The sequence below is a fragment of the Mustela nivalis genome, assembly GCF_964662115.1.
Source record: "Mustela nivalis genome assembly, chromosome: 10".
NCBI classification, from domain to species: Eukaryota; Metazoa; Chordata; class Mammalia; order Carnivora; family Mustelidae; genus Mustela; species Mustela nivalis.
In genome coordinates, this window is record NC_139029.1 from 54,176,798 (window position 1) to 54,203,012 (window position 26,215).

Genomic DNA, 26,215 nt, shown 5'->3' on the forward strand with positions numbered 1-26,215 from the left:
GGGTCCTGGGATCAAGTCCCGCATTGGGCTCTCTGTTCGGCAGGGAGCCTGCTTCCTCCTCTCTCTCTCTCTCTCTCTCTGCCTGCCTCTCTGCCTACTTGTGATCTCTGTCAAATTAAAAAAAAAAGGATAACAACTGGGAAAGGGTTTGAGTCTGCGGACTTCAGAGGTGAGATCCCAGAAGATGCTGCTCCTTGTCCTTTCTAAGGGCTCCCAGCAAGGACTTACTTGAGGAAAAAGTTTGGCGTTTGCATTTCTTGTTACCTGCCTTGCTGGAGCACCCTGAGGAGTTTGGGCTCGCTCTGCTTCCAGGCCCTGGGCCCTATTTGGGAGGAAGGTGGGGGAGAGCCTGCAGGCCTCCTGCCGAGCAGCCTGGGGATGGGAGGGGAAAGTCGGCCAGGCATCAAAGCAGTAAGGGAAACCCTGGGGGGTTATTGGGCTGCCTCTCTCCTCTCAGCCAAGGTTTTGCCCAACTCATTTCCTGCCAGGCCCTAACCCAGGTACCACCCCTTTCCCACCCTTCTTCCAGATCCACTCCTGCTCTAACGTCGCTAAAGCGGGGAACACTGAAAAAGCTAGGCTCTCCGGGTTTCCGTTTGTCTTTGGAAGCCACTTCTGGAGCAAGAATTGGGGCCCACAAATGTGGCCCCTCTGGTATGACCCCCACCCCCACCCCCCAACTCTAGTTGAGTTACCAAATGAGGCCAATTCATTCTCTGGAATGTAGCAGCCCAGGCAATGATGATTGATACTGACAGGGAAGCTTTCATGTAGCAATATCCCCGGCCACCGGCTGTGAGGCAAAGAGAAAGAACTCTCTGGAATTCACAACATTCCCCCTCCAATTAATCCCCAGCCACCCCGCTGTGTGTGAATGGGTTGTGCTGGGATTCGTAGCTCTGATGCGGGGGATTTGCTGATTCCTTTGAGCCCCCTGAGGAGAGGTGATATGGAGAGCAAATAATCAGCATGCAGCTTGGAGGCGAGGTAATGAATTGGCTCAGCTGGGCCTGGCTTCACTATTTGTACACTTTTAGGCACCTCGGAAACTGGGTTTGCAGACAAAAACCTGTGCTGAGGGGCCCTCAACCCCCGACCTTTTGTGGGCCTGGATCGCTGCCGCCTCTCCTGCTAGTTTAAGATTGGAGCCTTGTCTCAGAAAGGAGGAGCCAGAGGTAAAGCGGCCTTTGCCCCAAAGCTAACCGTCGTGGCCCCCTGGTCCTGCCTGTCACACACTCGCCCCGTTCAGGCCCAGAGTTGTACTGTGTGTGTGCATTCGGCTGAGTTTTCAGTCCAAGTCCACTGCCTTTCGGAATGCAATTCACTTTTCATTCATAGCTCGAGGCTCCCCTCTGGGTCGCCTTCCCCACCGGCAAGATTGAGCTGTGGCTTCTCTGTGTTTTCAAAGCATCGTGACAGGTCAACGTGTGAGGGGTCCATCTCTTTCTACTTCAGTGCCTCCCAGAGTGCTCAAAAATAATAATAGTGGCTGACTAAAAACAATAACTAGCATTCATTGAGCACCTACGAGGTAGCGGGCACTTAGGGTTTATATACATGATCACATCGCATCTCACAGTGATGCCTGATGTAGGTGCCATTTTCTGCTTTATTTTGCAGATAGGACAAAGAGGCTTAGGAATTCCGAACCAGCACGGGGTCCCAGACTGGAAGTGGTAACTGGTAAGTAGGTGGGGTCAGATTCCGACAAAGGTCTGTCCCTCCTTACCCCCTCAGGTTCCCACAACCCCTCGCTTTTGTTTGGGCTCTCACTGCTTCTCACCAGGAGCACCTGCCCCCTTCCAACCTTGGGGACCTTCCACCCCCTCCACATTGCAGCCAGGAGGATCTGTCTCGGAGATACCCCAGCAGGTCATCCCTCCCTTCTTAAATTCTTTCATGTTTCCCCCACAGCACCTAGAAGAAAGTTCAAATGCTTAGCACACAAGCTTAGCACACAAACCCCTTTATGCTCTGGCACCTGGAAAGAATTAAATACAGATTGAGGTGATAATCCTAATAACCCCTTGGAGGAGTCTGCTGGGTGGGGCTGTGAAGGGAATGTGGGTCTCTTTTTTCTTAGACTCTGGAGTCTCCTCTGGGCCTGCCTCCTGGAGGCAGTTTCCAGTCTGACCCTGTCCTCATCTTGTCATTCTTGGCAGTTGTCACTATGTACTTGCCCTCCTGGGTCCCTCATCCTTCATTCAGGATGGAAGGTATAGGGTACAGATTTTATTTCTGGTTCCACAGTCTCTGAAGGATATTCAAGATGAACACTTTCATTAAAAACAATCTTTTTTGGGAACACTTTCATTTTTAAGGATTTTTGTTGCCAGGAACCACAGGGCACTGGACAAAAACTGTGACAATGTCCCTCTCTATTTGATGCTCATTGTTAACCAGTCTGTGTTTTCATATCTTGCATGCCAAGAAGTTGCGTTTGGTACCTGAAATTTGGGTTTTCCTCGGTCAGCTGACAAATGAGCCACTCAGGCTCTCCCATAGGTCCTGCCTGCCAGGCCCTGGGGTTGGGGGGTTAGCATCTTTGTTTTCATAGCAGTGCTATACATTTGATTAAGGGTTTCATCATAACCTGTCCTTATTTTATAAAAACATATGTAAAACTGAAATAGTTGACACTGTATGAACCAGTACGTACTGGGATGCTGTTATACATGAGGAGGGGTCAGGTTAGCAAACAGGACAGTTAAGGTCCCTGCATTATGTGGTTCATGTCGGGAGGACGGAGAAAGATCATGGACACACAAATAAATATGCAAGATTGTGGTTAGCAGCAGAAAGAAATAAAACAGGGCGATGTGATGGAGAAGTGGTAGGACTTCTTTAGATTAGTTAGAAGATGGGCTTTCCAAGCAGGTGATTTGTGAGCTGTGGCTGAACACTAAGAAGGATCTATCCCTGCAAATAATAGAAAGTAAAGCATTCCAGGCAAGTACTAAAGACCTGAGGTGGGGAGAAGCTGGTCTTCTTTGAATGCACAATAAAGAGGCTGGAAGAGACGAAGTATGTCAAAGGAGCAGGCAGTGGGTGGGAGGTTAGGTAAGAGATGTGAGCCAACAGATCTTCAAAATCTTGTAGGTCAATGGCTTTAAACTCTTTAAATGTGACATACAGGAAATACATTTTATATTGCATTCCACTACACACACACACACACACACACACACACACACATCTGAAAGAGAAGTTTCATGAAATAATATTTATCCTTATTATCTACAATAAACTGATATTTTCTGTTTTATTTTATTTTAAAATGCTCATCCTTTCCTGGACATTGGTTTCACAGCTTAGTAAATGGCTTGGTTTGAAAAGTTCTGTTGTAGACCATACTAAGGAGTTTGGACCTTATTCTTGGTATAATTGGAAGCTTCTGGAAAATTGTAATGTGGTCTGATTTACATTTTTAAAACCTCACTTTGACTGTTGTGTGGAGAACAAATTGTATGAAGGTGGGTGAGAGCAAGCAGCAGGGAGACCAGCTAGGAAGCTATCACAGTTCTTCTAGAGGTGGTTAGACTAGCGTGGTAACAGAAGAGACTGAGAAAAGTGGATGAAAGTTATAAAATTCAGAAGTAAAGCCAACACTGGATGTGTGTGGAATTGGAGAACAGAGAGGAGGCAAAGATAATGCCAATTGTTGATTGTTTTCAGTAATGTGTGGTATAGTCATTTACTGAGATGAAAACTTGGGGAATGATCACATTTTGAGGAATGAGAACGTTGCATTGAATATTTCAAGTTTAGGATTCTTACTACACCTCTTATTGGAGGTGCTGGGTGGGGAATTGGAAATACCAGTAAGGGGGCTTTGGTGAAATATCAGGGTTGGCGATAAAGCTTTAAGAGGCGAGGGCACATGGATATGATTTAAAGCCATGGGTCTACAGGTATTTACCTAGAGAGACTGTGTGGCTAGAGGGTTAGGCTCACTTTCTGGACCATGGCAACACTAATAGGACGAGCCGAGGAGGAGTCCTTCCATTCTGAAAGTGAAGTTTCCTATAACAAAATGGAATGTGAAAAATCATTAGATATACTGAAGGTCTCAGGTAGTCATCCATTGGACTTAAGGAGGACCACTGTACATAAATTATAGAAGAAAAATGAAATCTAAGAATGTATGTAAAATTCCACTAGAAGATCTTTTAAAGTGTCTTAGGGGGCTTCCTCATACATTTAATTTTCTGAACATTATTTGCATGATTTCTTGTTGAACTTTTTACTCCTACAACTTTACTGTGCTTTTTAAGGAATTCTTTACAAAAGTAGAAGATGGTCTGTATCCTAGACCTTATTCTTTGACTTTACTTAAAACAATGCTCTTAATGTCTCACATCTATGTAGATATTCTAGCTGAAGAGCTTTATATTCTCATTCAGTCTAACTTTATTTCTGGGGCTGGAACACCTCTATTTTCAACCTTTCTTGGCAAGGAGTCACCATCCTTTGTCTTCCATCGTCCCCTCTCTTCCTGTCAGATATGGTGTCAGGATCACTTAATTGTATAAGACGTTCTAAGAAAAAGAAGATTCTTCCATCCCTCTGTCTCCTTTTTCCCTCCTTTCCTCCTTCCCTCCCGTCCTTCTTCCTTCCTTTTTTTTTTCTTTCTCTTTTTATCAAGAGCAGTGATTTTCAAACTTCAAATGAAATCTTCATTAAGTTAAAGCTGTAGATAGAAAATGAATAATGGAATAATGGTCCCTTCATCTCAGCAGCAACTTGATGAAATCCTGCGGTCCCTCAAAGCATTACTGATATGGATTCATTTCCTCTTTGAGGAGTCTTCAGGTAAGAGAAATCTCGAATGTCTATAAGCCAGTTGTTTACCTAGAGGAGATAAATAAAGATGATTTCCTGTGACAGCATCACTGATAACATTTTGCCCTAGAGGAATAGTGGAGATCGAGAGAGCTTACACGGATTGCCTCTTGAAGAGAATCATATTTCATTAGTTGACCAGAAAATATGGTATACCCAAGGATCTAAATAATTTAATAAAAATACATCAGTGTGATTTTTTTCTAAGGTCATAAAATATAGTTTAAATGATATGTACTTCAGAATCTGAAAACTTCAGTTCCATCTCTGCTTTACCTCTCACCAGCTATAAGCCTGGCATAAGAGCAAATAATGAAAGGTCTCTGAGCTCCAGGTTCTTCATCTATTAGTTGGACAAGGAAACTTCCTCATAGATTTGTTGCAGAGGTTAAGTAAAAAAATAACATGCGGAGCACCTAGTACTTGGCAGTCTTGTCATATAGTAGGCTCTTAACATAAGATGGATAGTTATTATGATTATATTGTTGCCTACTTTGGGTGACAAAGATGAAGGCCTGGGTCAGGTATGACCTCCAGCCCTGTAAATGCTGATGAGAGGTCTGGCTGATACCGAAATGGAGCATGACATGCGTTTAAGGGCTAAGTGAAATGGATTTTGTAATATATGATCATACTTTGGATGACTTATCAGAAACTCAAGTCTGATATATACCTAAGGAAATGAAAAAGCCAAAACTTTCTGGCTCCTGGCCTAACGGCCTGGACTCTTTTGAGTCAATATAGTGTGTCCTCTTTGTTCTTATTTAATAGAAGTTAGGTCCTGACCACAGCTCATTTCTACATTACTTCATTGCTGGGATGGCTCCCTGAGTTTTCAGAACAGCAGACAAGAGAAGATAAACATAACCGAGACATCATGTTTATGAAAATGGGAATCTGCATAATTAAAATTGAGATTCATTTATTCATTCTTTCATTCACATCATAAATTTTTTTTAAGATTTATTTGTTTGTCTTAGAGAGAGAGAGAGACAGAGCAGGAGTGGTGTGGAGGGTGTGGGCAGAGAGAGAGAGATCTCAAGCAGACTCTGTGCTGAACATGGGACATGACTCAGAGCTTGATCTTATGACCCCGAGATCATGATCTGAGCCAAAACCAAGAGTCCAGAGCTCAGCTGACTGAGCCATGTGGGTATCCTCACTCCATAAACATTTACTGAACTTTGTATACTGAGAACACATAGGTACAGACACTATATCATAAGAGTGATGAGACAGACAAAACCCTAGCCTTATGGGGGGGTCAGACAATAAATAAATACATAAATAAAAAAGATAATTACAGGTTGTGGTAATTGTGATGAGGAAAGTAAGCACAGTGCTGTGATAGAGACTAAGAATTGGAGAGGGCTTCCCATAGGAGGTGGGGTTCAAGATGAGACCAAAAAGGCAGTCATGTGAAGAGTCAAAAGAGAAGCTCTCCCAACAGAGGCAACAGCAAGGGTGGTTGAAGGGGAAAGAGCTGGAAAAGTTTTAAGAACTTCTAAAAAGCCAGCATGACTGGAGTATCATGAAGAAAAAGGGGAAGGAAGGCAGGAGACAGATCACACAAGCCTTTAAGGTCTTTAAAGATTTTCTACGTCTATGGGAAGTCAGTGAGGGCTTTGAAATAAGGGAGTGACGTAAGCTGGTTTTCATTTTCAAAAAAAACAAAAAAACTAAACAAAACAAAACAAAAACCCCCAAAACAAAAAACGAAGAACCACCTCTGTAAAGAGGGCTGATGGGAGAGGGGCAAGAGTGGGTACAGTGGGACAGCGATGAGGGGACACAGATGAAAATGAATGGTGGCTTAAAACAGAGAGGACTAGAGAATTTCAGGATACGTTTTGGAGGCAGAGCAAAAGCACTTGCTGATAGTGAGAGAAAGGAAAAAAAATCATGGTTTCTAGCTATAGCAACTGTCCGGTGGTTTTGTTATTTTCAGGGAAAGGGAAGACTGTGATACGATCAGTTTAGGGGCTGGGTGAAGAGGGACTCACATGTTAAGTTTGAGATGTCGGTGAGACCGGCAGGCAGATATGCCAGAAAGTCATTGGATGTGGAAGAAAAGTCGAGAGCTCAGAGGAGCTGCTAAGCTGGAGTTAGAAGTTTAACGATCTTTGGAAATTAATTTATGTTTGAATCCAAGGGAATGGGTAAAGTCATATAGGGAGAGGAAGAATTTTAAAGTGCCCAGGATCTGCCTTTGGGGACTCCAAAATTAAGATGGCTGTAGAAGAAAAGGAATTAGGAGAGGAAACTAAGAACCCATGGCCTTGAAATAGGGGGATCATCATAAGTGATGACTATAGGGGCTCCTGAGTGGCTCAGTCAGTTAAGTGTTTGCCTTCAGCTCAGGTCATGATCCTAGGATTCTGGGATCGAGCCCCATGTCAGGCTCCCAGCTCAGCAGAGAGTCTGCTTCTCTTTCTCCTGCTCCCCCTGATTGTGCTTTCTCTCTCTCTCTGTCAAATAAGTAAAATCTTTAAAAGAAAAAAAAATAATAATAAGTGATGACTATAGGAGGAAAAAAACTCTTGGAGAGGTTAAATGTGGTAAGAGTGAAGTAGTCTACTGTGTCAGAATCCATGTGTAACCGCAAACTTCTCTGTGTGATACTCAGTAGCACCCCTGGAGCAAGATTGATCTTGGCTAAATCTCTTACAAGTGTCAGGCAATTTATTTAATCTTTTTCTCTTTTTTTTGTGAAGTCAATATAGAAACTTTATTATTTTTAAATTTCAACTTTATTGAGGTATAGTTGAGTTATTTAAGCTTTCTGTATTCTCATTTATAAAATTTGGCAATATATGCATTTCATAGATATTTGTAAACAGTGAGTAAGATAATTTATATAAAGCATTCAAGAATATTAGGTACACAGTGTTCAATAAATGGTGGCTAACATTAGCATTTTGTTTAGAAACCAGAAGATCTACATTCTAGAGATTTGGATGCAGATCGTGCATCTAACTGTGTTTTCTTTGGGCAGTAATAATTATCTGAATTTCAGTTTCCTTACTAGTAAAAAGGAGATAAGAGTTTCTGTCCTGCCTTCTTTCCTCATAGGGCTATCAGAAGGATTCAGTGGTGTAGTGAATATGAGAAGGGAAGGGTCTATAAGCCACCCAGTGCTAAGGAGATATGAGGAATTTCTCTCTCTCCAATAGAATTAATTTCTTTCTTTCTTTGTTTTTATTTTTTTGTTGTTTATTTATTTTTGTTTTTTGTTTTTTGGGTCTTTTTGGACAGAGAGAGGCACAGCCAGAGAGGGAACACAAGCAGCGGGAGTGGAAAAGGGAGAAGCAGGCTTCCCAGTGAGCAGAGAGCCCGGTGTGTGGGGCTACATCCCAGAACCCTGGGATTATGACGTGAACCGAAGGCAGATGCTTAGCGACTGAGCCACCCAGGCGACCCATGTCCAGTAGAATTTCTACTGGGCAAGTACAAAGCCATAATCACTCTGATATTCCTTTGACAGAAGCAGCATGTTCCTGCCTCAGGGCCTTTGCACTTGGTTTCTTCTGCCTGAAACATTCTTCACTTATGTATCTATCTGCATAGGCTCACTCCTCATTCCTTCAGGTCCACTCAATGTTCAGTTTATCAGGCCCCTTTCTAGACTAGCTTCTTTAGATTAGCACACCCCCCACTCAGCACCCCAATCCTCCACTTAATTTATCCTCTGACACTGTCACCATTGTACATGTTTCATGTTTTGTCATTATCTGGTTCCATTCAGCAGAATATAAATTCTACAAGGAAAGAGAATTGTTGGTTCTTGCAATCCTTTACTTCTAATATCTGGTATATATCAGGCACGGAATAAATGTTTGCTGAATGAACGAATACATGAATCAAAACCTAATGACTCAGCGAAGGAGCAAAGACACTAGGAGTTTAAAAAAACATGGAGATAACTCTTAATTCTGTCGTTCTCTATCCAGGAGCCTTTAGGCACTCTATCAGTTTCTATTTATCTGGCCTTTTATGTGGGGATGCCTGACTGCCTCCCTTAGAGGGTTGCAAGGATTAGAGGAGACATGGAATTTACCAGAAATCAGGGCAAGAGAACTAACATTTATTGAGCATCCTCTATGGGCAGGACCATTTGCATAAAACCATTCTCCTATTACTCTTGTAAGGCAGCTATCATTTTTCCAGTTTAACTGGGATCAATCTGAGGCTCAGGGAGTTGTTACCCACACAGTAAAGGGCAGAGTTAGGGTTTTCAGCCAGCGTCCCTCACACCCTTTTCACCACGGGCCACCTTCACGTGTCCATGGTCACTTTCAGGATGGCGTCAGGAGCCAAAGGGGGCAGCCAGAGCTGCACACTGAGTTGTCACCAAATCTTGACAGAAGGACAACAATGTGAAGGAAGAGCTTTTGGCCAGGAAAACTTGTCTCCTTGTTGTGGTTAAATCTTGCAAAGGTGAGTATGCCTGGCTCTCCTCTGAGAGCTGTGGTCAGCTGCAGGATCAGTCACAGCTTCCTCAGTCTCTGCCTGACTGGGGGTCCGGACTGGTCTCAGAGCTGCTCTGGAGTGTTTGGTAGATCCTTTCACCTGGGCTCTTTAGAGGACGTGGGGTCTACCATTTAGTAAAGAAATGCGCTCCACTTGGCAGGCTCCCTTTGTGTGTCGCAAAATGGAGAGTGAAGGGCCAGGTCAAAGCGAAACCCTGGTTTTCCTCTTTCGAAGCTCGTTCTGGCCCTTTCTAAAGCATGTTGTGCTGGCTACCCAAGGCTCCGGGAATTTCATTTTTAGCTCTTCTACATCCTACATACATTCTCAGTGAATGATGTCTTCTCCCCTTCAGGGTTTCTGGGCCATGTGCGTCCAGGTGAGTCACCTGTCTCAGAGGAATGCTGCTGATGCTGACAGAAAGCTCCACGAATGTGGATCCTTGTCTCACTAGTCTTATTTTCCTTTTGGTTGTACTGGTGGGCAAAAGCACTTTTTGAACATAATAAATTTCTTGAACAAGCAGGGTTTCCCATTTGTTTCTCAGCTTAGGCGGGGAGGCAAGTCTGGTCACATAAATAGGTTTCTTAGAACAACAGTTCTCACACTTCACGTGTTCCTGATATTTTTACTGGTAAGACTTGAAAGGATTAAAAGATTCATTCAACAACAGTAAACAAGTCAGCAGTCATTACCCATCAATTTGAACTACAGAGAATAGTGTTGTCTCACATTTTAATTTTTTTTTTCAATATTCCCTTGATTTCCCAGCACTGCTGTTGCTGTTTGATAGAAAATTTGACTATCCCAACTGTTTTTTCTTATGTACACAGAAGACAATGCTCGCAAGTGTTCCAGTAAATACTTCTTTCTTCGGTAGCTGCTTGAATCTGTGATACAAAACTTTCTAGTTCATAGCAAGTTTTGCTCTGACTACACCATGGTACACAAACCACTGAACACAATGCTTAATTGGTAGGCATTGCTGAAGAGAATATCCTTAGTGATCGCCCAACTGTTTTGGGCATGTTGATAAAGAATTAGTTACACATCCAGATTGTTTTTGGATACATAGGTGTTCTGAGTCACACTATTGGTAAACCACTGATCTGGACAAATGCAGTCCAAGATTCTGACTTTCTCTGCTCTCTTTTATTTTCCTCTTTTACAAATAACTATATTTAACTTCTGTTTTTGCCAAGATAGTTGGAATATTACCACCCTTCCTTTTCTCTGAGTCAAATAAGGTCACAAAACAGCAATTAAAAACAACTCTGGGATGCCTGGGTGGCTCCATAGGTTAAGCTTCTGACTCTTGATCTCAGCTCAGATCTTGATCTCAGGGCTATAAGCTCAAGCCCCACATTATTTCAAGCCCCACATACTTAAAAAAAAAAAAAATACAAAACACAACTCTGGTTCTCAATAAAAGAATACAGTTTAGAGAAATTCCATTAGCAAAAAAAAAAAATAGGAGTTTGATTTTCATCCTCTTGGTAATTGGATGGTGTTGGTCTGAACTCCTATTACTTCCTCTCTAAAACAGAGATACCTGTGAAGATTGGGTAAGATAATATACGGAGTATATGTGGCACAGTGCTTAGTCAGTATTTATTTCCTTTTCTCTGTAGCCTTCTCCTCTTCTGGGGACCTCTGTGTGTCTGCTGGTGCTGCTGTCTGAAGAACTTGGGTGAGGTCTGAAGGATGGAGGAGTTGGAATTGACAGCCAAGAAGGATAAAGAGATAGGGATAGTGGGGGAAGAGCCAATAAAAAAGGTGTAATAGCAAGCTGGTCATATGTGATATCAGGTCAGTCTCTTACCTAATCTCATGAGACCTTCTGAGACACCACAAACACAGTTGCTTCTTAAGTCAGTCCTTTCAGGGGAGAAAAGAAGGAGAATTTATATCTATTAGCTCCCATTTCTCATTGGTCAAATGTTCGTTCTCTAGAACATTAATTCTTTAATGCTCCTGGGCTGTGCATATGTGGTACCTAGGAGGTCGCATGTCATTGCATCCCTCAGCATCACCTAGAATGGGAGGCAAAATGTGCAGCGTGGACCTGTATAAGATGCTCTTAAGTTGTGCTTGCATTAGATTAGTCAGAGTCCAACCAGAGTTTGTCAAGATACTGGTTATTGGTGCCATTAACAGTGTGGCATTGCCAGCAGCGTGTGAGGTCAGGAGAATCTGAAGCAACCATAAGAGATATATGATACAGTCCACCCCCTTGCCCTGTTCACATCAACCCATGTGCTCCTATGGTATCTGGCTACCACGTTACAATAATCTCTCTCTCTCTCTTTTTTTTTTTAAATTTTTGGTGAGAACAGCATGTTGTCAGCTTCAGTTGATTCCAAGGGTATAATAAATATCATCTCCCTTCTTCACCATCTGTTCTAGAATTCCCTCACCTTCAGTTGCTTGCCTGCTGGAATGGCATGGCTCCTCATCTCTGAGGGTGTGGATCCATAGTTGCCTGGCCTTTGTCAAACTGTGGTTGCTACAATTGATTATCCGCTCGGCATAAAACCACCAAGAGATCCTGTAGTGAATTCCTGAGCTCCTGACACATCCTTTTCAACCCCTATTGTATAGTAGTAATTCTGGATTCCTCATGATAATGGAGATCAGTTACCCTTGACGAGACACTCACTCCTTTCTTGCAGACTGACATCATTACTAGATTTCTATTTCGGTGAGACAAAATCACTACCCCTTTCATGGGGTAGAAGTGGCCCATTGTAATTGTCTGCTGTCTGCGTTTTGGTTGCCTCAAGGGATGGTGTCATAATGACAGCTCAGATTTGGTCTCTGCTCCTGGGAAACTGGATATTTACCATGGCATCTTGATGAGAGGATGTCCATGCTGTTAGGCCCATCCATCTATATCCGTCTTGATGAAAGGAAATCCATGCTGTTAGGCCCATTCAGTGTCTTTCTTCCTACCATGTGGCCATCTGTTGATTGGCCCATTTCATGAGTCTTGAGACGCAAACTTTGACATGTATAGGAAGTCATTCTGTTCCCCTAATTGTTAAGATCTTTCTCTGCAGCGAAGACCGTAATGAGCATTACGGTGAGACACAAAGATCTGCACACTTCGTGCTCACTTCCACAGATTCATACATCTTCCCCAGAACTACTCATCCTAAATCTTCCAGTGTTGTCCGTTCAAGGCCCATTGACAGCTAGCCAAGTCATGCAACCACTTACCAGCTACATCTCCCTCCCTTAGAATTTGATGACCAAGTGAACTGCTAGCAACTCTGCCCCCTGGGAGTATTTCTCTTCACTGTTGTCCTCTAAAAATACCCCTGCGTGGACTTGTAATGACAGTTGTCCATTCTCAGCAGCAGCAGCAGCAGCATATTATACCAACCCATCCGTGAACCAAGCCCAGATTCTTTCCTCTTCTGACAATTGGTTGTAGGGAATCTCCCTATGAGGTATAGGTTTGAGGTTTAGGAGAGATAGTGATACAATAAGGATAGGGGAGGGGGAGTTTAAGCTACTTGTTTATGCAATTAACTTGTGCCTAGTTGGCCCAATTACTTGGGCCCAATCCCTCATGTACCATTTCCGTAGATTACGTTGCACCTGCTTGAATTTATAACACAGTGGATCAAACAATATCCAGCATATGGTGGGCAGCTCTGGTCACAGAGTCCTTGATATCAGCATTTAGTCCCTCCTCGGGTCTGGTAGAAGGCCAGATATTGATTTTCAAACAGAAAGTCATTCTCCACTGTGTAAGGCATGACTGTACCCTCAAGTTCTAGGAGATTATGTAGCAACTCTCTTACTGGGGCTTGCCTGTTCCTCTACCCAGCCTCCTCACTGGCCACTGCTACCTTCCATTTACAGCCAGAGTGGGAGGGCAAGTGGGTCAGCAGCCTCAACCTACTGCAAACCCCTCTCTTGCTTTGGGTCCTCTGTGAAGCTGGCAGCCTTCTGAGTCACCTTATAAGTGGGAGGGAACGGTGTTCCCCATTATCTCATGCTTCTCCAGAACCTAATGAGGCCACCTTAGTGGTTGGAGGCGCAACTCTTAATGAGAGGAGAGGCAAGATACAACACTTGTGTTTATCTTAGAGCTATGCTGTCCAGTAGAGTAGCAGCTAACCCTGTGTGGCTTTTTAATGTAAATGAATTAAAGTTAAAAAAAAACAAAAACAAAAACAACCCCCCCCCCCCACATTCAGTTTCCCGCTTTCTCTGGCTGCATGTGGTCGATGGCTATTCTATGGGACATACAGACATGGAGACATGACCGTGATGGCAAGGTCTGTCTGACAGCACTGCCTTTGAGGCTGTGTCTCTACGTGGCAGGTGAAGATTTGGACACAGGCCTTTGTAACGTTAAAGGCCATGCTTTAATTACTCTGGCAAGTTGCAGACGGTCTGTACCTAAGCAGGTGCTTCCCTGCTGTTGTGTTCAAGGGCGACATGAGCTCTCCAATTAGATTTTTGTGCAGCGAAATTTTGGTTCACGCAAAATTCTCTTTGTGGGGTGCCTGGGTGGCTCAGAGGGTTAAAGCCTCTGCCTTCGGCTCAGGTCATGATCCCAGGGTCCTGGGATCGAACCCCGCATCGGGCTTTCTGCTCAGCAGGGGAGTCTGCTTCCCCCTCTCTCTCTGCCTGCCTCTCTGCCTGCTTGTAATCTCTGTCTGTCAAATAAATAAGTAAAATATTAAAAAAAATTTTTTTCTTTGCATTTCAATAAACGAAAAAGGCATTTGTTTTATCTAAAGGCCAGGTCTGCTGTGGCAGCTCCTCGTATCTCACTTCGGTTTGTGGGCAACGGCCAACTCAGAAAGCAGTTTTGTTTTCAAAGTAAGTTCTCATACAGCTCAGAAGTATTACGCATTTCTACAGCAATAGGGCTGACTAGAATTCTGTGGCAGACAGCAGAATCTGTCTGAATGCTGCGGTTCTGCATTTCCATCTGCGCTCCATGAAAGGCAAGGATCATTGTCCCCACAGAATGCAGCTAAATGGCAGCTGGAGCCTGAATGGACAGGAAAAACACTCTCCTCCCTCTAATAACACCACTTATGGCAGACAGGCGAAGTTCTCTTCTGAATGTGGTAAAGAGATGCTGTTATGATAAGAGTAATTATTATACATTAGTTAAAACCCCATTGAGGGAGCGTTATATTGCTGCTATTTTAGGAGACGTTTGCTAACCTTCCAAGTTGTAGGGAGAGATTAATTAGTGTCAATGGAAGGATCTCCGAGATAAAAACAAATTAAGCCTCCTCTTCCAGCCTTGCCTGGGTGTCCTTGAGTTGCCGCTTCCTTTGTGACAGAGATAGTATTTGGTCTGATCTATTCTGGTTGGAGAGAAAAGAAGGGGACACACATTTGCTGAAGGGAATCTGATGTGGCAGACATCATGATACGTACTTTAAAAGAAGAAGGCACCTTTGAACTAGGATTTCCCATTGTTCCCACCCAGCCCACTGGAGAATATTGCTAAATTGAGGCATTTGTGCCCTAGGACTGTGTTTGCGACATAAATTGAATCATCTATTTTGGGAGGCCCCTCCCAGGCCATTCCAGATGATTTACTTCTGTTTCATTCCAATGGGCCAAAGAAAACGGGGGGTTAGAAAAAAAAATACACTTTAGTTGTTTTCTTCTTTTAAGTTCTTCTGTGAATGCTGAAGACAATTGCTTTGGGATTGCTGGCTTAGAGGACAGTTTTAAAATACGGCCGGCCCAATACCTACCTGAAGTAAGTGTAATTCATTTTTATCCCTTGTCTAGTTACTTTGGCTATAATATCTCATCATCCCTTTCATCAAATATTTTGAACTTGTAGCACAGATTTTCTGAGACAAACCTCATTTCATGTAGTGCAACTATTGCCAGGCAAGGCAAATCACTACATATGTACTTACATGCATTTTGGTTTTTTTAATCTTTGTGAGATTTGTTAGGTAAATAATCTCATGGCCTGTACCTAATTCTAGCTTCAGAAAACTTATGCACCTATCACCCAAATCTTGACCTATTCTGTGGTTTTCAGTTGGTTTTACTAACTGTGTAACTTTAGGCCAATTATGTAGCCTCTCTGAGACTGAAAAAAAAGAAAAAAGAGAAAAAAAGAGAGAGAGAGAGATGATAAGAGTCACCTGGTGAGGGTTCCGCTGAGAATCAAATTTGATCCTTTGAGGATCAATTGAGATGATACATAAAAGCATTTGTGACTTCCCTTTCAGAGAAAGATTTAGATAACAGGGACCAGATTTACCCTCCTGGCTGGAACAAGTCAAAACCGGCTAAAATATACGAGGCAATAGTTTTTAAGACACTGGGTGACAGGCAACAAAAGACAGTAATTCTTGAAATGGGAAACAAATGAGATGAGCCTGCAACTGTCCCAGCTTCCTGCCTTTAAACAGTTTCCAGGCAGTGAAGCATGGAGACAAAGTTCCTTTCAGAACAAAGAATATTACACGAATAATAAATGTCACTTCATAATGATAAAGGGGTCATTCCATCAAGAGTACATAACAATCCTAAACACACATGCACCTAAGGACAGAGCTTCAAAATATGTGAGGCAAACACTGACAACTGCAAGGAGAAATAGATCAATCTACAGACAGCTTTATTAAACAGCTTTCAGTTTTGCCTGGGATGAAACATTTGTCAATAATGTGACAGATTAGAAAAGTCAACATGTTTTGCAAGTAATGTTATAGAAAATAACAAATGAAAATGCAAATGAAGAACAGCTCAGTTGCATTTGGGAGCAAGGAGGTTTGGATCTGGGAGCATTAGGAAACTGTGAAGGGGCTGGATGGGGAGCAGCAGGTGCTTTCTATGGGGAGGTACCTGCTGAGTGTGCCGCAGAGTGCTGGCAAATGAGGACGATTGTTTGTGAGATGGCAGGGTGAGGTGTTACGGTAGTGTCCTCAGACGTTCTGTTTTGTGGGGTTGGCTTCCTTCAAATTTGAACCAGATGCTCACTATAACCCTGGATAAACTTTAGATAAAAATCTGAAAGGATGATGTATTGGTCAGAATAAGCTACTGCCCAAAATTCAGTGGTTTAACATAATAAATATTATTTTTCCTTTCACGTGACAATGCAATAGCATTCTGCCCAATATAGTCACTCAGGAATAGACTTCTTTTGTCTTGGGTCTGTGTTCCTTCTCTACCTTCCAGATTCTATTTATAGATTTTATTTATTTATTATTTATTTGACAGACAGAGATCACAAGTAGGCAGAGAGGCAGGCAGAGAGAGGGAGGGGGAAGCAGGCTCCCCGCTGAGCAGAGAGTCCGATGCGGGGCTCCATCCCAGGACCCTGGGATCATGACCTGAGCCGAAGGCAGAGGCTTTAACCCTCTGAGCCACCCAGGCGCCCCTCCAGATTCTATTTAGCTAGTAGATGGGGAAGGAGGACCAGGAATGCATGAAGGAGGCATATATATATATATATATATATGGTTTAAAGTGGTTATATATATTAAATCCATATATTTAATAAGTTTGATTTTATTTACTTAATAAACTTGATTTACTTGAATTTACTTAATAAACTTTTAAAAAAAGATTTTATTTGGGCATATGTGCCAGAGCAGGGTGTGGGGCAGTGGGGGAGAGAGAGAGAGAGGGACAAATAGACTCTAACTACAAGAGTCTGAACTGGGGCTCCATTCCATGATCCTGAGATCCTGACTCCAGCTGAAATTAAGAGTCAGATGCTGAACCAACGGAGCCACCCAGGCACCTCAAGGAGGCACGCCAAGGTAGCTTCACATCCCAATGGTTGATAGTCAGGCACATGGACATGGCCTCAACTAACTGCAGGATGTTCCTACTACATGCCCCAAAGAAAAGCAGAGCCCTGGTATTTGTAAACACCAGCAATCTCTATATCAGATGTCCTTATTCCATCTATTTATTGATGCTCTGAGGACAACATTACTTTGTTGGACACAAATCCTAATTCCCAATTTATTTTCTAAGTGAATTCAGTAGTTTTTATTATAGTAAATGCTCATGGAAAAAATTTGAACTGGAGTCAAACGTGAATATTTTCTAACATCATTGGATGGAAATAAAACATTATACAAGGGTATAAAAAGGCTTAATACATCATTACATTTCAGAATGTTAGAAGAGAGCAAGAGTCTTAAAAATCATCTAATTCAATCTTCTATTTTTGCAGCTAAGTAAATTGAGACCAAGAGAAGCTAAATGATGTGTCCAAGTCTACATAAACAAGAAGTAAGAGAGCTGGGGTCAAAACCCAATTGGTGTGGCCCTCATGCTTTAAATTACCAACAGGAATTTAACACAAGATAAAAAGTCTCCGTGTTATACTTTCATAAGGCACAGTAAACACTTCTGAATTTAGTAAGTCTTTAGATGACATAGTCTCATAAAGGAAGCTCACGTTTATCTTTGGTAGACATTTTGCTATTTCGATTAATGGGATGAGAAGCACCTGCTGCCCATGGTTGAATGAATCGAGTTGTTCTAGTGGTCCGAGTAGGTCTTCTTTAGGAAATAGTTGACCAATTTTCTTGGTTTTCATCATTATAAATTCAGATTAAGTCAGAAATCTGACTTTGAGTTTAGGATAGTTACATTGTCCAGTTCTACACATAGACTTGCTCTCCAATAAGTGTTTTCTTCCTTAATCTGATCCAAGTGCTCTCATTTCCCCCTTCTTCATCATTTGTATACACTGCAATACCTCACTTACTGGGATCTGACACTGGATTCCACATGAATGGATTTTTCAGACAAGTGAGGTTTATCCACATTACTAAAACCTAATTATTTTGCATGGAAATCTTTCTGGACTGTGTCATGTACTTATCTATCACCTTAAAAAAAAAAGCTTTGATGTCTTGCTTTTAATGTAGAACTAGGTAATCAAGAGCAGGGGTCTGAAGCCCTATAGCTTTAGTTTAAGACCTGACTCTGACTCTTAAGATATATGACCTGAGGCATGTTACTTCATTTCTCCATGTCTGAGTATCCTTATTGGTAAAGTGAGAATAATATTAGGACATTCATCTTAAAGTGGTTGTACAGATGAAAAATTGATACATGGAAGACACTTAACCAGTGTCTGCTGTTTAATATGCACTAAGTACGTAGTAGCTCAAGGCATCACAGCCTATACTGTGGAGGAGGGAGAGGAAGGGCAGGAATTAATTACTGGAAAATACAAATACATTTTTTAACCTATGATAAGTTATAGGAAGGGAAAGTGCTAAGCTAAGTGCTATTAGAGTGTTAACAGGGGAACCAGATTTAGCCTGGCATTGTATTATAGAACTCTTTACATTTTCGATTTTCCCACTGATGTATGAATTTTTTGAAAGCAAGAAGCATGTCTTAATCTTCCTTATGTAACTGTCAGTAAGCACAGAATCTGGTGCATAGCAGGGGCTCGAGACTACTTTGGAAGGAGAGATTAAAGGGTGGAAAGAAAGAAAAATCATGATTCTACAGGTATCACTATGAGAATATAGAGATGTTGGAGGCAAGTATTCCCCAGGGGGTAGAGAATTATGCTCCCCGATGAACCCCACCCGCAGAAGTGTAGCACCTGCAGCGTGAGGGTCACCATCCCAGTGATTCTGGCCGTCTGCAGCTTAATGAGGATGTATCCATTTATGCAGTAAGGCTTATTCACTTTGTTCAAAGCAATCCCTCAGGTCTTCCCGGAGGACTGGTTTGCTTATTTTAAACAGGATTCTTAGAGTACTGCTGACATGCTTGATAATCAGGGAGTCTTGGTTGGGGGCGGTGCTTATCTTGGGGAAAGGCAGTGAGCTACGTTTGAAGGCAGGCTTTCCTCCTCTCTTGAGAGTTGAGCAGTTGGAAAATAGGCTGCCTTCAGTCTTGCCTGGAATCAAGGGTAAAGGAGAAATACAGGGATTCAGTATCAAAGGGGCTCTGCCATTTTCCCAGCCTGGAGGTGAATTGATTCCACGGATCACCTGCTAAGAGTGAGCCATAGCGGAGAGGAGAGAGGAGCAGGTGGCCAGACTTGCCCCAGGTCACGTAGTGGCCAAGCTTGAAGACCTCAGACCTATATGCTCCCAGTCTCTGACCCTACACCAAACAAATGGGTTTTTGAACAAATGAAATAACTTTTAAAAATCTATAAATAAGGATGCCTGGGTGGCTCAGTTGGTTAAGCATCTGTCTTCAGCTCAGATCGTGATCCCAGACTCCTGGGATCGAGTCCCATATTGGGCTGCTTCTTTCTCGGCCTGCTACTCCCCCCTGCTCTCTCTCTATGACAGATACATGAAATCTTAAAAAACACCAACCCTATAAGTAAATAAAAAGAGAGAAGAGAGACTGAATTGTGTGAACCCCCAATTTTAAATTGTGTTAGCCTGGATGAAAAGTGCAAAGTATCGAAAAATGACAGTAATACCAGCAAATACTTATATGTTACTTATTATTTGTCGGGCATCATTCTGAGTTTTTTATGTATAAGCTTATTTAATTTCTATAACAACCCCATGACCTGGGTTCTATTATTATCCCTATTTTACAGGTGAGAAAACTGAGGCATAAGAGGTTAAGCAACTTGCTCCAGGTCCCATGTGTTGTAGGCTGAGGAATTAGGATAAAGCTTTAGTTAAAGGAACACAGGGTCATTATTAAACACCTACTATGTGCCAGGTGCTTTCCATCTTTGTCAGGGTACACTTCTCTGTCCCTTTAAAATGGCCTCATTCTTGCCATGGTAGGGACAGATCTTTCAAAATTATTATAAATTAAGTTATGCTGAGGAGACAGTCAGGGTCAGCAAGAGAGGCTTGTTTCATTTCTGGAGGTCCGCTTGGAAGGTGCCTGGAATAGAGCCTATCCCAGGTTCAGCCACAAGGAACAGACAGTACCCATGGCTAGGACCCAGAGAAGAGGCTAGAAGAGAAAAAGGAAATAAAGAGGAAATAGAGATCACAAATTCTCTGTGGACTAAAAGACAGCATGTTAGGAATAGTAGCAAAACCATTTGTAGCATCCTCTGGATTCCAAGTGTGTTTGTGATCCAGCTACAAGAAAACCAGGCTCTTTCTGGTAATGGTCGATATCTGCATGCCTTCTCAGGTGCTGTAGAGCTGAAAGGCAAAACCTCATCTTGTCCAAATGTCAAAGTTGCCTGCTGAGCTAAATAGTTTATTCCCATTTATAGAACTAAGTAGGCTGAGATCTTGATGGCTTACCTGATATCAGACAGCTGGTCTAAGGCAGAGAGGGCCTGAGACCCAGGTCTACAGTTTTAAAATGGAATCATATTGCCATACTCCAGATGCTGGTTAACTCTCCAGCCCATCCAAGAGAGCCTTCCCCTTTCCTTGTAAGTTAGCTGAGGAGGGATACTAGTTGTATGAGTCTAAGTTCTGGATCCGTCTGCCACTCAGACCCTCCTCCCAGTGGCTCAGGCCCTGACACTGCCCAGAGTCAGTAAAACCAAGGCCAGGTTGGGAAGTCTGAGGAGCCTAAATGATGGGGCTGTGCCAGGCTATGTCAGCGGAGGAACGCAGGGGTGTCCGTGGGCTCCCTGGGGCCCTTTTCACTACCTGTGTGCTGAGTAACAGACTATCAATAACATCTTGAAACAGAGAGCATCAAACAGCCCACCAACCCGGATGGCCAGAACAGAGAGCATTAGCACATTTCGCTCTTCTAGGAATAAAAGAACCGCAACTGTGTCCTTGAATCTGTTAAACAATGTTAACTAGAGGGAGGGGTCAGGAGAGAGGTCCCTGTGGTGGTTTATGGGCAGGAGATGAGAGAAACCACACAGCTCATTTGCCCGGCACTAATGGATCTGAAGTGAGGAGCCTTGATGCCAAGGGGACTGCTGTCTTGAGATGAGAAGAACTGAGAACAAGGGAAGTCCATTAGTGTCATGTTTGTATTTCTCCTCCTCCGAAGCTGGATTCCAGGCGCTCTGGGAGAAAAGACCAACAATTCCCATCCTCAATAGTTTTGCCTATTAGTGTCAAATTATCCCAGGAGGGAGGAGGAAAAGAAAAAAACGCCAGCAGTGTAAACAGAAAATTTGGAAGCTCACTAGAAAGCCTTTCTCCCCTGCCCAGGCCTTAGTAGTTGCACGTCTTAGTAAAAGGATTCCTTGGTAACTGGGGCAGGGACTTGTTCCTTTCCCCTCTCCCCCGGACAGGTTCTCTGCAAGAGATGGCCTCGCCTGCATAGGGTGTGAAGCCAATGCCACTACCTGAGTTGAGCTGTCAAACAAAATGGTTTTGATCTATAGAAATCAAGAATAAAGAAGTAAAATAGAAATATCTGATATTTGTAAGCACTTACTTTGGGTTTGGTATGGTTTTAAGTGCTTTACCAGTTCTAACCTGTTTCGCTTTTGGAGTGGTGCTGCGAAGGAGAAACCGTTCTCATCTCCTTTTTCAATCAAGAACACAGAGACACAGTAGGAATAAGTGTTTCATCATCTATTACCTCTTAACAAACTACTCCCGCACATAGTGGCCTAGAACAACAATTTGTGACTATTATCTTATGCTTCTTTAGGTCATGGATTCGGATAGAGCAGAGCAGAGTCAGCTTGTTCTATTCCAGGAACTCTAAACCACACTGGGGTTGACATGATTGTTGGCGGGTGGGGGGCGGGAGGGCGGCGCTACTCAGGTATCGCTCTCTCTGCCTGGTCTCGCCACATGGCCAGCTTGAGTTTCCTCATAGCATGGTCGACTAAGGGTAGTCGCATTTCTTGCATGGTGCCCCAGGACTCTGAGAGCATGCATTTTAAGAGACGTGGTCTGAAGCTGCAAGTGTCCTTATGATATAGCCTTAGAACCCCCTGAAGGTGACTTTACCACGGGCAAGTTGTTAAGACCAGCCAAGATTCAAGGAGAAGGGGCTAGGAGGGGCAGCAAGGATTTAGAATCATTTAAAATTTGCTGCAGAAAGTAATCAATCAAGTCCTATAGCCACTAAATTGGAAGATAGCATTTTAATTCAGACACTCATCCACTACACCAAATTTAGTAATCTGGAAATTGAATTTATGTATCATTAAGACAAATCCAGCGGATGATGGCTATTCTGACATTCATTTATAATTTAGTTGTTTGGAATACAGATTATATTGCCTTCTAAAGATACAATGTTTCTGTTTCTCCCTCTTCCTTAGACATTTTGTTGAACACCAGCTGTGTGCCAGGCACTGTCCTAGGTGTTAGGTATACAAAACAAACTATTGTCCATACTTTTAAGACTCTTGTGGATTAACATGTACTTAATTACCGTCAGTGGAATTAGCATTGCATGATAGGAACTAATGTGGAAACTGAAGAAGAAACATCTAATTCTACCTTAGGGTTCTGGGAAGGCTTTCCAAAGGAGATGAGATTGGATTGTAGCTTGGAGGAGTAAGAGGAGCATGCCAGGTATTATAAACCAAATGTTTGTGTCTCCCTAAATCCATATGTTAAAGCCCTAACTCACAATGTGGCTTTTGGAGGTACTTGGAGGTAGGGCTTTTCCCAAAGTAAGGGAGGCTAGGTAACATCCTAAGAGAGGATTCTTGATCTTAGGTCTGACAGGATTAGTGTCCCTATGAGAAGAGACACCAGAAAGCTCAGTCCCTTTCCCCCTTCCACCCCATGCACCCAGGAAAGACCATGTGAGGACATAATGAGAAGGTGGCCTTATATAAGCCATGAAGAGAGTCCTCATCAGAAACTGAATTGGCCAGAACTTTGTCTTGGACTTCCCAAAACTGTGAAAGAATACATTTGTGTTAAGTCATTTAGTCTATGGAACTTTGTTACGGCAGCCTGAGCTGATTAAGACACAAGCTAAAAAGAGAAGGAAGAGGGGCGCCTGGGCGGCTCAGTGGGTTAAGCCGCTGCCTTCGCCTCAGGTCATGATCTCGGAGTCCTGGGGTCAAGCCCCGCATCGGGCTCTCTGCTCAGGGGGGAGCCTGCTTCCTCCTCTCTCTCTGCCTCTCTCTCTGCCTCTCTCTGCCTGCCTCTTTGCCTGCTTGTGATCTCTGTCTGTCAAGTAAATAAATAAAATCTTAAAAAAAAACAAAAACAAAAACAAAAAAAGAGAAGGAAGAGTATTCCAAGGAGAAGCAACAGCATATTTAAGTGAAAGGAGACTTAAAAGAGCATGGCATATTTAGAGAACAGTAGTTCCCCAGGTCTGAAGTATTTTGGGGGAAGCAGTGGGAAATAGACCAGAGAGAGATACCAAATTCTGGGGGCTTTGACCTCCATAAATTGCCAAATTAACCAGTCTTGGGGCTGTCTGATCTCTGGCTTTCTCTGTAAGTGAGGTAAGATTCCATATTCTTTTAATCATTGTGATATAAATTTTCTGTTCTTTGTATTTCAAGGCATTGAAGAATCATCTAGGGTGAATCTTGGCTGCATGTTATAAGAATCCCAGAATACTCATGATTTAAACAATATAGAATTGGAAGTCTCTCTTGATACAAATGTACCCGTGCTGGCAGTCCAGGGGTAGGCATACCTTCCACAGTGACAAAGGCCTGGCATCTCTCTATCATGTTGTTACCCCACTCTCGTTAGATGACGTTGGGATCGTGTTATAAGAACCAGCTATCATGTCTACATTCCAACCAGGAAGACAGAAGGAAACAGATCACATATCTTCCCTTTTTATGGAAACCACATTTGACACTTCTTGTCTGCTGCTGGTCAGAAATTAATCACATGGGAGTACGTATGTGAAAGCTCAAAAGCTTGTCCTTGCTTCAGGAAGTTATGCTTCCAGATAAGATTTACAGGTTAACTAAAGAAGAAGAGTAGAGATAGTGAAGAACACTTACCAGGCTTTCTCATGTAAAGACTTCCTCTGACTCTTCTGATGTAAATGCAGTGGTAGGAAGGGTGGTGAGGGAAAGGGCAAATGAATTCCCAGAGGGGATTTTGTGGGTAACTGTGGGTAATTCTGGTGCAATCAAACTTTTGCCATGGTTTCTGACATGCAGATCAGTTTCCTGCTGGAACAAAATGTATTCTCTTCCAGTGTTTCTACGACTGCTTTCCTGGAGCCTTACAGGATTTTCAGGTAGCTATCTTTATAGATAAGGAAGAGAGATAAAATAGAATATTTTTATTAGTGGGATAGATGTTCTTGTTATTTCATAGTATTTCACAGTCTGTGAAATGCTTCCAGTTCATAGAGCCCACTTGGACAGAAAAACATAAAAGCCATATTTAAGAGTCGTTCTGGTTTAAAGAGGAGGAATTCTGGCTTTGACTTCCTCAGCTGCTGGGGTTTAGACTGTGATACTCAGGTAGAACACACCAAGTTCAGGTACTTGTAACGGATCCTAGAGAGCTCCTTACTCAGCGCTGGAAGGAGATGATTCAAGGATTGAATTTATGCGCGAGGCTGAGAGCCTACACACTGTACAAAAGCAGTACACTAAGATCATTTATTAGCAACAAGAATATGTGCTTATCAATGCAGTTCTGACTGTCACTTTCTGTTCTCCTTCCCCCTGAGGAACTGATGAACATCCTTAAATAGGATGTTACATCTAAGTTATAGAACTTACATTCCCGGGGCTGCCATTAAAAAAAAAAAAAAAAAGTACCATAAACCACATGGCTTAAGCAACAGAAATTTAGGGTAGAAGTTTGAAATCAAGGAGTTGGAAGGGTTAGTTCTTTCTGGAGGATGTGAGGGAGAATCTGTTCCAGGTCTCTCCCCTAGCCTCTGGGTGTTTGCAAGCCATCTTTGGCTGGTAGAAGGCATTCCCTCTGTGTCTTCACATCATCTTCCTTCTATGTGTGCCTGTCTCTGTGTCCAAACGTCCCCTTTTTATAAGGACATCCATTGTATTGGGTCATATAAGCATGCCCTCATGACCTTATGCTAACTTGATTACTTCTCTGAAGACCTTATTTTTAAATAAGGTCACATTCTTAGGTACCATGGGACTGGGAGTTAGTTCCAACCGCCTTTCTGTGAGGGAACACAATTCCGTTCATAGCAGGTGGGTGTTGTTGAGGAGATTCGCTTTGATGTTGATACAGTTTAGATTTATCTTCTTCTAGCTTTCTCTGATTTTCTTCTGGTGCCCCACACTCTTAGTTCCCAAGTTACTCTGTGCATATTTGTTAGGGCACTTAGTAGTAATTACTTATGATATTACTCAGAATACACATCGCGTATCAAATTTTATTATCAGTATTGCTAAGGAGACTAGATCCTCCCAAGCCAGCTGCAAAATGCTGGCTGCCTGCCTTTGTGCTGTGGAAATGGTTGCAACGTGTTTCATCTTTGTTTCCCTCATGTCATCTCTACCCTCTGGGGACCGAGTTTATATATGGTATTTGCCTCCTCTGTTCTCTCCCATCCTCCTACATATATGTTAACTTTTTTTTTTTTCTTTTCTTTATTTGCTGCAACAAAGGGAAGCTTTTAGTGAGAAAAATTATTTTCTGGCTGGAATCTAACCTCTTTTTCCCCTAAGCCATGGCACCTTCTGGAACACCATTAAATATCCCCTCAGAGCACTCAAGGCACAGTTTCTGGTTACTGCTTTCTTTCTCATAACACAGTATACTCTTATGTGCCTGCCTTATTTTGGAATAGTCAGGGATGTTTCCTGCCACTTACAGTATCCCTTGGACTATCCACAGCCCCTTAATCAGAAGAGTAGTGCTTGGCTGTTTTTTGAGCAAAAGTAGCCACTGATTGGACTTTCATGGGTCTCTTTGGAGATAACTCTTTTCTTGGAGGCCATAATGACTTGCCAACTCACCCAGACTGGTTCACTTTAGGATTCCATATATATTATACAGTGAGCACTAACCAGACAGGTGGAGAGCAACAGATGCAGTGAGAAAGAATTTGAAGGACTTGTCTGGTCCTCAGAGGGGTC